We start from the raw sequence: 14,437 nt of genomic DNA on the forward strand, positions 1-14,437 counted from the left end.
TTATGCCCTAGTCAATTTTTGTGTATGTACAATATGCTCCTGGAAAAAAATAAGATTTATTCATTTTTATCCCCATTCAATTTTCGCCAGAGATCTACTAAATCTATCTTTTCTAAAATTTCATTCACTTCCTTTACTTCTATCTAATTTATTTTTTGGTTAGGTTTATCTAGTTCTGATAGGGCTAGGTTGAGGTCTCCCACAAGTATAGTTTTACCCAAAGAATCTTAGGGGGGTTACCTACACTACCTAAAATTGATTCACTAACTACCTATCTATGCTAATAAATCATCAGCCACCACCCTTGACTTCCTTGAATCAGCTTTTATCCTCCAACTTTCAGTAGTAAACTGCCAGTAGCAGCCCCTTGCCTCAGAGACAGACCTCCTCCTCTCTCAAGATCCAAAGGCAAAAAGCTTCAACAGCCAACTGGAAACAGAATCTTCAGCTCTGGCACACAGATTTCTGTCAGCTCTGCTCCACTAAGAAATCTTTATGCTCTCTTGCCTCTTAAATTGACAGGGGAATGCTTTAAAAAATCACTGTCTCTTTCCTTTCTTTATCCTGCTGATCCTTAAGACAGCAAGGTCAAAAATTGAGAAAGAAATTTACAGACCTACTTCCTTAATGAATATTGATGTAAAAATTAGTCTATATTAACTTTTATCAGGATGTAACTGCCTTCCTTATCTCTTTTAATCAAATCTATTTTTGTTTTAGCTTTGAGCTCATGATTGCTACCCCTAGTTTTTTTTTATAACCTTTCATTTTAACTATGTGAATCTTTTTGTTTCAATAGGGATTTTTTTAATAGTATATTATTGGATTCTACTTTCTAATCTACTTTCCTATAACTCTCTTCTGTCTTATGAGTTCAACCCATTCACATTCACTTATGATTATTGCATCGTAAACTCTTATAATTATTTCTCCATTTTTCTCATTCTCCTCATCTTCACAAATATAAAAGTCATGAGAATATTTGTGCCGAATAATTAAAGGCAATTTGCTTCTACTCTCCTTCCCCTCCACCCTTTCCCATCTCTGATCACCAGTTTTTACCCTTCTTTTACCCCCTACATTTACCCTAGAGACAGTTAAGTGGCACACTGGAAATATTCCTGGGTCTGGAATCAGGAAAACTTGAGTTCAAATCTGGCATGAGATGTTGACCTATATCTAGTTTTTGTCACACTTTTCCATTTTTACCAGCAGTTTTTGTCAAATATTAAGTCCTTAAGACTTCTGAAAGTTTGGATCTTTGGGTGGGAAATAAATATTTTTTAAAAATTTAGCTAACTAACCATTTTCAAAAATGAACATCTCATTACAGTATAAAATATCTACTTTCCTACTGGATAATGATGCCCGATGAATCGAGTGATAAGCATATTTAAAACACAATTAAATTGCACATCAGGTATGGGGTAGGGGTGTTGGGAGAGGGAAAGAACATGAAACCATGTAACCATGGAAAAATATTCTAAATTTAAAAAATAATTAAAAAAACATTTAAAATATATTGCATCATTTTCAATAACATTTATATGTAAGCTAAGCTTTGGAGGAAAAGAATGTCTTTAGATGTGATTTTCTCCTCTTCTACCATTGGCAACACTCAGAAGATTTTCTTAATGATGGACCAAAGTGACCAAGCAGTTCATTTGAAAATCCTTCATAAAGAAGAATAGTAAAATATGCAGAGATTAAGTTTAAATAAGAAAATAGCCTTTATACCATACTGCAAAGAGAGCCAATATAAAGTTTGTTTCTGCAGAATATTTGCAATGGTCCATGATAGTTTCAAGATGTTGTTTAAAGTAAATGCCCAGTCATCTTGGTTTTCAAATAGTCTGACATTTGTGCTCTAAGATTGCTAAATTTGTACCATTTTTGTGTTTATACAGCTGTGATTACATAGCCAATGACGTATGATTACAGGGAAAGAGAGAACAAAGGAACTGGTCTGATGCAATATATGGAACACAAATGAGAGTAAGTGATCATCTCTTAGGAACTGGTTTACACTTCAATGTCTGACCTTTGGAATAGTCTGAAACAACTGGATGACAAGCTAAGAAATTTTAAGAAAATGTTGTACTTGGAAGCACGCAGAGTTTGATATAATTGCTGTGCAAACACCAAAATCATTGTATACCTTAGCATGACAGTTTTGACTACTGTTATATTCAAATCCTGAGAAATGTTGGATGTCACCTTGATTGACAAGTGAGGCAGTTGGAGAATTTGGAATGTTCCCAGATGCCATGAGCCAGGGGCAGTCAGTTGGCCTGGGAGTATAAATACCCCTAACAGCCACCTGGAGGGGGTCTCTGATTTGGACTTTTGTCCCTTAGATCTTTAGGTCTCTGAATCTTCCTAGCTCTTTTGGCCTCTGGGTCCCTGGGTGGTGAAAGGAGGCTGGGAGGTCTGAAGAAGAAGAGGGTTGGTAGGATCTGAATATTTCCTGAAGGCTATGAGAGCTAGTATATCACCTAACATTGATAATAAGAAAGCTGAGAGAAAATCACCAACACAGCTGCATCAAGGGCAGTCACTCTCTGGTTGGGCATTGGCCAGGCTGACCAAGAGGGGTTGTGAAGAACAAAAGCTCCAAATTCTACTAAGTCAGTAGCCTCCAGCCCTGAGTGATTATAGATTATAGATGCTAGATCGACAGGGTCTCCAATCCCCAATCCTTATCCTAATTATCCTTTCCCTGATTTAGATCATAGATAAAGAGTGTTTAATAAGTACCTTCCTGAGTAGTCTTTAAATCATGACCCTTGGGGAGGGAGCAAATGCAATCAGATAACAAACATGATCCAAGGCTAATCAGAGCCCAATATTAATAAATGATCCAACCCCAGGTTGGACCTGAAAAGGTTACCCATCCACCTAACCTTTCAGTTCCTTCCCTGGGCAACAGTTATTGAAAGGGGAAATTATAACAACTAGAAAGGGTGATTGGGTCAGTGTTCCCCCATCACCAGCACCTAGGGAGAATACAGAGATACATCCACCTCACTGGTATCCATACCTCCCTAGGACCATAGGACTCTCTCTTTCTTTAAAACACTACTAACATGCATATGCTTGTTGTTATCCAAGAAAAGAACATTTACAATATAATTGGGCGATAATTTACTGCTTAAGGTGCCATTATAGAATTTTAAAAATCACAAATCCCTTGGATGAACATTACAAGCCCGTAAGGGATTGTGAACCATTAACTGAGAACTAATGAATTAGAAAAAGAGAATGAACAAGTCTCTTGATTACTTCATTAAATGGAAGCATCTCTTGAATTTACCTTTGATCAGCAGAGAAGGACTATCATTAAAGTTGGAGTACACAACCTTTTTTGTGTCATGGATCCCTCTGGCTGACCCCTTCTGAGAATAGCCTTTTTAAATACATAAAATGAAATACATAGAATCACAAAAAAAACCTCATTATATCAAAATAGTTACCAAAATGCACTTTAAAAATGTATGTATCCTAAATTAAGAACTTTTAATTTATGGGAATTAAGAAGGATTAATAAAATTCATTTCCAGGAGGCTTGTACCTAAAATTCAGAGTACAGAATTTTCTTGCACAGTTAAATGTCTCTGAAAATGACGCATATTCCAATGCCTAATAGAAACTGTCTTGGGTCAGGATTTTTTTTTCTTTTGTCATTTTTTAAATTGAATTTTTTTCAATTATATGTAGAAACAATTTTTTATTCAGATATTTTATTTTACCAATTACATATGACAACTTTCAACATACATTTCCAAAATTAGAAAATCCAAATTGTCTCCTTCCCTTCCTTTCCTCCCTCCTCTCAGATATAGTAAGCAATTTGATTTGGGTTCTTAAACATGTATTATCAAAAACAAAGCATACTTCCATACTGACTACTGTTGTAAGAGAATATTCATAAAACCCAAACCCCAAAATAAAACCATAAATAAACTAAGGCAGAAGACAGTATACTTTGATTTGCATCCAACTCCAACAATTCTTTTACTGGAGGTAGATAGCATTCTTTGTCATAAGTCCTGTAGTTGTCCTTCACAGTTGATCATCATACAATATTGCTATTATTTTGTATAGTGTTCTCCCGGTTCTGCTTATTTCACTCTGAATCAGTTCATGTAGGCCTTTCCAGCTCTTTCTGAAAAAGTCCTGCTCACCATTTCTTACAGTACAATAGTATTCCATCACCAACATATACCACAATTTCTTCAACTATTTCCCATTTGATGGACATCCCCTCAATTTCCAGTTCTTTGCCACCACAAAAAGAGATGCTACAAATATTTTTGCAAATAGCTCCTTTCCTCTCTTGTATTATATCCTTGGGATACAGTCCTAAGCAAGTGGTATCACAGGATCAAAGGGTATAAAGTTTTGTAGCCCTTTAGGCACAGTGCCAAATTGTCCTTCTGACCATTTCTCTGAGGTACCTTACAGTCATAACAGATTCCTTAGAATGGCACACTATGGTCTAAGTTATAATTTACCCTATTACAATCACTGATAATTTTAGAGGATCTATTCTTATTGCTACTATTATTTCTCAAGCTGCTTCTTTTCCTATTTCCTTGGTTCTTATTTCTACAGGCCATAGCCACATGAACTTTCTCCCCCCCAAAAAAACTCCAAACAAGTCATTGGTTGCCTCTTGTGTTCCTTTAAAAGTGTTATGACTTCTGTCTGTCTTCTAGATCTTTCTTTTATTATTCCTTTAATTCAACTATTTCTCTCCTTAATTTCTCCTCTGATTTCAGCTTTTTCCTTCTTTAATCTCTCCACTAATTCAACTTCCTGTCTGTCTTCCTTTTCAAGGTCATCAAAGACATACATTGCTACCCTCTTTAATGTATCAATATCCATAATGGACCACTCGGGTCAATTTGTCATAAAATATTACTTTACAACTCTAGAGCCGTTATTTACAAAATGTATTCTAATGTGCCAAACATCTTTTCCCCTAAAAAGATCTAGATCAAGATATTTGTATCCTAGTTCACCAACTCTATCCATGAACTGAGATGGTTTCTCATTTATACCTTGTTTCAAGTGTTCAAATATAGTACAATTACTAGACCTGTCAGAACAAGCTCTCATTCCTTTTAGTAATGCATTCTCGCCTGACATAGATGTATATGTATCTTTAGCTGAATTCAGCTCCCAATTTAGGTTTTCAATTGGCTAATGAATTGCACCCTTTCCCTGAGCCTGGTTGATAAGAGAAAGGACTTTGCTCCTTTCTCTTTCCAATAGCAGGGCAGGGAGCAAGTCATTAATGTCTACCCAAGGATGGGGGTGAAGAGCTAGTTATATTGGTCCATTGAAAGCTAACAAGGGGGGAGTGTAGATACACACCACCCTATCATCAATATTCACCCTCATACAGATTGTAAATTCTGTGCTTTCAAACTTTTTGGGTACTACTATGGGTTCATCCTCAAAAGAAGGGGTATTTTGCTTGAGCTTTCAGTATCTTGTGGAGAAAAAGATGTATGATGTTTAATTAATATCTACTAAATTCCCTCATTTATCATAAGTAGTAACATTCCTTAGAGGGAACAGGACTGTATTTGAGTTGTTTATGATTACAGGAGTCCAACTTATTGTTTGGGTAGGTGTTGAGTGGATGGGGAAAGAGGGAGGAGAGATTGGATTGGGAGGGAGAGGATGATCAAGAGTTGCAGAGGAAGGTCTAAGGGGGATTGAGCAAGTGTAGGGGTAGAATGGAGAGGTAGGTGCTAGGTAGGCTGGGAGGGGTTGATTATAGTGAGGGCAAAGGAAGGCTGATTGAGGGTGGGAAAGAGAAGAGGAGAGTGGGTGGGATGGGAGGGATTTGTGTGGGAAAGGAGGATCAGGAGAAGGAGAGCAGGGAAGAGAGGAGGGGAGAGTGGAGAGAAGGGAAGTTGTGGAGATTGGGTAGCAGGGAGGGAGAAATTGGGTAAGATAAGAGAGAAAATGGGCAGGGCAAAGCAGAGACTGGGTGCAGGTAGAGCAGGAGTCATATGGCAAGGTAGGGTAGAGAGGTGGATTTGGAAGAAAGGAATTGGAAGGTGTGAGAGGTGAGCACAGTCTTATGAGGGAGGAGCCAAAGAAGTCAAGTCCTGTTCTGGATCAAGAGAAGGGGGAGGAGGCTCTTCATATGCAAGGTGGGAAGATGACAGGGTGTCTTTCTGGCTAGATTTAACTAATAGTTTAGGAGAAGGAATTGAAGGAGTCAAGTCAGAATGGTCTGGATCTAAAGAAGGAATAACCTCCTGGCTAGAGGACAATGAAGGCAGTTTTTCAGGGTTTTCAAAGCCTACTAAGTTATTTTCAAGGTTAGTAGCTTTGGTTGAATTGTCAAGAAGGTGTGCCCAAAGGAGCCAATAGGAGAATTCTTTAGAATTTTTATGTCCAATGGTCAGTTTTAGTTCTTTCAAAACTTTAACGTCAAAAGAACCAAATCTTTGCCAGCTAAAGGATTTTACTGCCCATGCTTTACACAATCTCATTGCTTCCTTCTTTGACATATCATCTTCTTTTGGAAAACTGGGATCATTCCAAGAACTCAATAGTCTTAAGGTAAAAACTGGGGTTAACATATTTATCTGTGTTCAGAAAGGTGAGTTGGAGACAGGAATGGACAAAAGTCTGGGACCAAACAAGTTAGGGAAACTGGGTTTGGCAGTTTGGGGAATAGCAGTTGACAAGAGTCACTGTTGGGTCTTAACTGTCTCACTCATCCACCCAGTCAGGGAGTCTGTGAAACTAGCAAGTGAGTAGACTTGCTATAGGTTTTATAAACAGGGTTTAATCCAATGAATTATAGTCTGAAAGAAAGGAAAAGGGGGGTTCTATTCTACCCATCTATGGAGAATCCTCAGGGTCATGGAATGAACTTATCTACACTTAATTAAAAACTATAGCAGGGCAGGGCCCAATGGAGATCCCGAATGAAAGTGTGATCCTCACTGCTGAGTCCTGTCAACATCCAATGATGATACAGCTTTCCCAGGTTTTCAGCCAGTACTCCTTCAGTTGGGTAAGTCAGGGAGCTAAACCAACCTGAGCTGACCAGCAACTCAGGTTAGGTTTTATACTCTCAACCTAATCTCCCACAGGCAAATGATTTTCCTCCTTTTGGATATCAGGATATGAGGATACAAACTCCACTTCCACTGAGGTCTCCCAGGGGGTCAGTTACAAGTTGTCCCCAGCCACCATGGAGTCCATCTCAGAGAGAGAAACACAACTTCCTGCTTCCCCATTCCATTTAGAATTCTCTAGCCCTGCTTGCTAAGCCTCACAGCTAACTAATCTTAAGCATTTTAATTTATCTTACAAAAGTTCCCCCCTTTGCACAAAGCCATAATTAACAATATTTTGGTATTTGTGCACTACAGACTAAACTAAAATTCTAACCAAAATAACAAACAACCTACACTAACTCTACTCTTATCTAACACTATCCTACTCTACCCTACACTAGGGATTTTAACAAGGAAAGGTAAAGGGATAAATACTTTGAACAGTTACATAGTTCAAAGCACAAAGCAACAAGTAATAATGCAAATTTTCAACAAAATTAATAAAATCAACAGCAAATATGAAATATCAACCCAAAAGTAAAAACAAATATCAAACACAACTCCTATTCTAATACAGAAATATTCTACTAGCTAATAATTGTAAATGATTTTGGAAAATACATTTTATCACAACATTGCATAAGTTTTTACATCAAAATTACCAAAAAAAACATTAAACTCACTTATGCAAATTACATTTAAATGTTTGCAACTCAATTATATCAAATTATTCACAGAATTTACATTTACACTGTTATATTGAATCTCTGGGAGCTTGAAGTTCACTTTTGATTGACAGATAAGTCAGTTGGATAGAATGTTCCCAGAGAGGCATGCGGAACTCAGGAGGAGGCAGTTGAGAACCCTGGCAGAGGTTCTGGGGTCTTTTACCTGTCCCTGAGGCTAGAGATCAGTGTGGATCCTGGTCTTTGGAGATAGAGACTTGCAAACACTGCCCTGCAAGCTACTCCTGTGTTTCCTATACCGTTATCAATCTGTACTTGACCACCATCTCTGTGTCTACTGCCCCTAGATATTAGGAGTTTCATCACCTTAGCTATCTAGGCTTCCCAGGGCCCAGGAAGGATCCAGGAGAAGAGGAAGAGGGTGGAAAGGGTGGATATATCTCAACTGATAAGGCTTAAGATCTATAGAAGAAGAAGCTGAAGATTTCACAGCAGTTTGCCTACTCTGGTTTAGCCCTGGCCAGGCTGTACCAGAGAGAAGCTATCATCTTGATTCCTTCATTTGCCTGCAGTTAGAGAATCATTAGTATCAATTTAAAGTAGGGTCTCCTAATACCTCAATCCTTTACCATTATCCTTCTTACCCAATATATTTAAAGTTTAAAGTACCTTCCTGAATTGGTTTCCAAAGTTTATTTGGGAAGGGAGCCAACGCAGTCAGATTACCAATGTTATCCCAGCTGAAGAGCCCAATTTAATACTATCAATTAACCCCAGGTGGGTCCTGAAGGGATAAATCACTTTGACCTAAAGGATCCTGCCTGGTTATAAAGGAGAAGTACCATCTTATCATCTCTCTATATACATCATCTTCATATACATCAAATAGAGTTAGTGACCTCCTTTAATATAACAACACATATATACATACGACACACATATGACACATACACAACATATATGTACATGATATACATATATGTACACATAGTATATACATATCACATATACATATGTACACCCTTTACATATGTATAATATTTACACTGTAATATAATTTACTATATACAGAAACTATTCACACTTATTTATTACACTTATTTCTGTCTCAATATTTTGTGATATGTGTTCTGTAGTATGTTATATGTTCTTCATGTAATGCAATTTTGTTATATTTGTTGTGTTTGCACTTTAATGTACATTAGTACCTTATCTTATCCTCCAACCTAATCTAATACTATTGCAGCTTCACTAAACTATTCTAAACTATCCCTATGGTATTAGTATATTAGTCTAGCCTTTTTTTTTTTTTTTTAATCCTGGGACTCCATTCTAGGAGCATAGGGCCACAACCAGTAGGCAATGGGTCACACAGTCGCTCAGGGTCACCCAGCTGGAAAGTGTTTGAGCCCGGATTTGAACCTAGGACCTTTTGTCTCTAGGCCAGGCTCTCAATCCACTGAGCTAGCCCAGCTGCCCCTATTTTAGGTTGCAGTTTCTTTAGCAGATGTAGTTTTTACAGGGTGGGGTTGCTAGCCCCACACCCAACCCTCCTCCTTTTTCATCCAGGCTAGGGACCATCCTTGGCCCAGGAGTGGTAAGGGTGGGCAATAGGGGTCAAGTGACTTGCCCAAGGTCACACAGCTGGAAGTGTCCGAGACCGGACTTGAACCTAGAACCTCCAGTCTCTAGGCCTGGCTCTCAATCCACTGAGCCACCCAGCATTAGTCTAGCTAACTCTATCTAAATAACTAGCTAATTTTTGTTAGTAACTAGCTAATTTTTGTTAGTAACTAACTATTCTTTGTTAGTAGTTATTTATCCTATAGCTAATTCTAATTTGTTAGTAATTATACATTGTTTCATTCCATGAGGAATACAATGTATCCTAATGTGTTTGTGTTGTTTGTATCTGATTTGTTATGTTGTCACTTTGCTATATTGTGTTACAACATGTTACTCTTGGATGTATGATACTGTGTCATTTGAAATTGTTGTAAGCCCTGGGAGACTACAACTCCCAGGACTCTCTCTGCTATAACTTCCCCTGAGAACTCCCACTTCCTTTGTGAGAGGTGTCAGGGAAAGTATAAAAGAGAAAGTTTGGCACCTTTTCTCTCTCTATGCTGGAAGCTCTGCTCTCTACCCTGAGACACTGATCTCTCTCTTGGCACCTTTTTCCCTTTCTTCCTACCTCCTAGTTTTCCCTAGACCTTCCCTTTCCTAATATAAATAAAACCTAGCTATTCAAAACCCTAAAGTTGCTCTCTGATCATTTATTGGAGCCCCTGAAGGGCTCTGGTTAATTTCCCCCTGCGGGGGCTGTGATAGTTACCTTCCTTTCCCTTCCTCTACCTTCCTCTCTCCTTTCTTCCATCCATCCTATCCTCCTACCTTCCTCCCTTCACTTTCACCCCCTAACAATACCTATCAAAACTCCAGATCTCCTTCAGATCTCCTTTCTTCTTATGATGTTCCATTCCTCAAGAAAACCTTCTCTTCTCTCCTTTTTCTCCGCTTCTCTTTTTCTTCATTGAAATTCTTGATAGTTTTATGGGCAATGTTGGATGCATATGAGTATGTAGTGATACTATTTACATTACCCAAAATACTTTCAAACCACTTAATCCAAATTATCCATGATTAATCCTCTTCTTTAAGAAAATCCTTGAAAATAAAGTTTTTATCAGTTCAATTCATAAGTTCATCAGTCTTAATACAAAGTCCATAAATCCTGAATCCTGAATCCTCTTCATCCATGTCCTCTTCCATCTGAATGTCCACTTCTGCTGGAATGGTCCTCTCCTTACTGAACTTTCTAACTGTAGACTCTAATTGACTGAATATCTCAAATTACTGAATATCTCTTCATTATTAATAATTTCTATATTTTCAGTGCCTATACCAGGTGCTAATAATTTAATATGAGAATAATGATACCACCATTCTCTACCTAAAACTTTCACAAAAGATGGTGAAACTAATACAACTGTATAAGGACCTACCCAATTTTGTTATGTTGCCCATGTTTTGGCAAAATATTTCAGATAGACTATATCACCTGTATGAAGAGAATAATCTAATGGACCAGATTGAATTAATACTCCCATGTCTTGTAATTCTCTCAGCCTCTGCTGTAAAACACTCAAATATGAAGTAATTTGGCAATCACCTCCTAAGAGTGGTGCATAAACAGCCTTACAAGTTTTTGCTTTTAGTGGAGCATAGCCAAAGAGCATCTCATACGATGATATATGTAGATCTGCTCTTGGTCTCATACGTAGGTAAAACAAAGCTATGGGAAGAATCTCTGGCCATTTGAGATGAGTTTCAGCACAGAATTTCCCAACCATAGTCTTGAGTTCCCTATTCATACACTCCACCTGATCTGAACTCTGTGAGTGATAAGGAACATGATATTTAGGTGTTATTCGTAGATTCTCATAGACTCTTCTAAGGATATCCTGAATAAAATGAGATCCCTTATCGAAAACTATCATTGAGAGTACACCAAATCTAGGCAAAATTTCCTTGAGTAACACTTTCACCACAAAACTAGCTGTGTTAGTATTTGATGGAAAAGCTTTAGTCCTCTTAGTCTATCAACTATCACAAGACAATACTTGTATCTTCCAGCTTTAGGCATACAGATATGATCAATCTGTAAATTCTCAAATGGACATTATGCTAAAGGCCTACCACCCAAACCTTTCTTTATGAATTCACTTTCCTTGGACTTTTGGCAGACTGAACAACTATTAAAGATCTTATTTGCAGTAGTACTTATTCCAGGAGCAACCCATTGTCTCTTGATAGAATCTACAACAGCTTGTGCACCAAAATGACCTTCTCTATTGTTATGAGTAAGATTAGATTGGCTAGTTATTAGGTATTGATTATATATTGATTAGGAAGTACCTAGCAGGAAGGAGCTGGAGCTGGGAATTCCAGGTTGGAATGAAGGAGGAGGAAGTCTATCTGTGTTCTGTGTGTGTGGACTCCATTAGTGGTAGGCAAAAACTGTTGCCAGCCTGGGAGACCTCAGAGCAAAGGACACCTTGCATCCTGTTTTCCCCTGGGATCCTGTGTGGTGTGGCATTTAAGGAAAGAACAAGAGAAGAGGACAGTGCTTCAAGCAAACCCCTTACAACTTGGTTCCTGAGACAACTGTAGCTCCTGGGGATTTTAGCATTTGGGGATGCTAAAAAATATCATCTACAAAATACACCAATTTTCTCTCTTTAAACTTAATCATTTTTAGATCTTGATTTAGAATTTGATAGAACTGGCTAGGTGAGTCTATAAATCCCTGTGGAAGACGAGTCCACATTCACTGAGTTTTCTCCCAAGTGAAAGCAAAGATCTTTTGAGAATCCTTGTGAATTGGTATTGAGAAAAACGCAGAACATAAATCTACCACAGTGAAATATCTAGTTTGACTTGGAATGGAAGAAATTATAGCAGCTGGACTTGGAACAACTGGATGAGTTTTGATGACATAATCATTTACCTCTCTTAGATCTTGATTAAATCAATAAACAGGTCAGTCATTTTTCCTAATTTTGGCTTCTTTTTAGGCAAAATTTGTGTATTGTACTCAGAAAAGCATGGTATTATTATCCCTTGTTGGATTAGGGACTCGATAATTGGTCATATACCATCTATTGCCCCCTTAGTCAAGGGATATTGAGGCACACAAGGAACTGGTCCTTCCTTTGTCCTCACCCTGACTGGAGTAACTGATTTCAACAACCCAACATCTATCGATGATCTTTACCACAAATCCTTAGGTATATCCTCAGGTATTGGATAGATAGTACCTAAGTCATCCTCTCTACTGTTGGAATCTAAGAAAAGCAATGGAAAGGCCTTCAAAGATTCCTCTGGGAGATGTAAAGAAATATCACCAGATTCAGCACATTGGATAGTAGCCCGTAATTTACACAGCAAATCACTTCCTAAAAGATTCATTGGACATTCTGGAACACACAAAAATGCTTGTTCCACGGAAAGGGGTCCTAAATTGGTTGCAATTTAGCTACTTTCTGAGTTATGCCTATAGCACCAACTACATCCATTGTACCAACAACTCTACAAGTCTCAGGAAAACTTTATAAAACTGATTTATTCGCTCCAATATCAATGAGAAGATCATAAATCTGGTCTCCAATAGTTAGAGACAGGTAGGGTTCTGTGCTATTGGGAAGTTGGACAGTTTCCCACACAGGAGCTAAAACAGTAACATCAGAACAAAGCTCAGCTATTTCCTATCCATCCAAGTTAACATCGTCTTGAATTACAGACTTTTCCTAGGATTTTGTACCTTTAGGTATCATTATTCTTATTTACAATCACATTATCTTTAATTAAATCACAATTTCCATTATTCTTCTTAATTACACAATTACTAGAACTTCCAATGCCTTTTACAAGACTATTTTTCTTTTTCTCACAAGTATTTACAACACTAATCAAATTATTATTAACACCATATAAACCAGGATCAATTTTAGTGAAATTATCACAAACACTCGTTAAATTACTACTATCAGTGGGTAAATTACCATTAACATTGGTTAAATTATAATTTACACCATTACCAGTATTTCATTCAGATAATTTAACATTAGTACCATTCAAATTATCATTAATTCTCTTCAATTTATCATTCACATTTATTAAACTATCATTGATTCCATTTAAATTAACATTAACACTGATCAACTCATCACCATTATTAATTAAATTCTTATTATCACCAATTAAATCATAATTAACACAAAGTGCACCATTTCCATTATCCACAATTACATTATCATTATCAATATCTTTAACACATACAATTTCATCAATATTCACTTTACTCCCATTACCTTGAGTAATTACTTCTGAATTTCAGGCACACCTTCATAATGAAGCTGACCCTCCATTTAGATTACCATGATTAACATTCTGGACAATGTGGCTGCACTTAGGTAATTTTCCAGCCTTTATATAATCATGCATTGTTGCCATATTACGAGCCTACCCTGGCAGTAAGCATTTTGGCATTGGAACACGTTTTGCTGGCTATTTCCATTATTAAATCCATTATTCCAATTATTTCCCCTATATCCAATTATTATTAAACCAGTTAAATTCATTATTATCATTGTACCTCTGCCCATAATATCTTCTTCTAAACCTGCATTCTCTGGAAAAATGTACAACTTGGCCACACACATAACATGATTGTGGTCTTTGATATCTTGTGTTTACATTAGCATTATTTTTATAGTTATAAGAACTATTTTTCTTTTCAGATGCCCTCAATGTTTCCACTGCTTTCATCTCACTGTTTTCCTTCTCATTTGCCCTTCTATTTGTCTCTCTAAGTTGTTTCCTGAGGCTCTTAATCACTGCATCCTTTTCATCATTCTCTTTGTCCTTCTCCTGAGCAAAAACATAGGTAGCCTTTTATTTTAGTTCATCCAGGCTAAGAAGTTCCCATTCTGAATAATTCTCATTGAAAAACTTCCTTACCTGGGGAACAGCAGTTTTCACAAATAAACGCTTAACATGCTCAATGGTGGTACCTTCCAGGACATTTAGGCCCAAGTAAATTTAAGCAGCTTCGATAATGCAATCTAAAAACATAGCTGGTGTCTCCTGATTGGTCTA

General features: G+C 37.3%; 1 long non-coding RNA gene across 2 annotated transcripts in view; it reads left to right on the forward strand.

The window, feature by feature from the left end:
* Positions 1 to 14,437, forward strand: part of LOC123236760 — a 78,154-nt gene that overhangs the window by 51,596 nt on the left and 12,121 nt on the right. For both annotated transcript variants that reach the window (XR_006505435.1, XR_006505434.1), the window contains one exon: positions 1,908 to 1,995. This is a non-coding gene — a long non-coding RNA (uncharacterized LOC123236760). The remainder of the gene's footprint in view (positions 1 to 1,907; positions 1,996 to 14,437) is intronic.

Source organism: Gracilinanus agilis, chromosome 2 (assembly GCF_016433145.1).
Source record: "Gracilinanus agilis isolate LMUSP501 chromosome 2, AgileGrace, whole genome shotgun sequence".
NCBI classification, from domain to species: Eukaryota; Metazoa; Chordata; class Mammalia; order Didelphimorphia; family Didelphidae; genus Gracilinanus; species Gracilinanus agilis.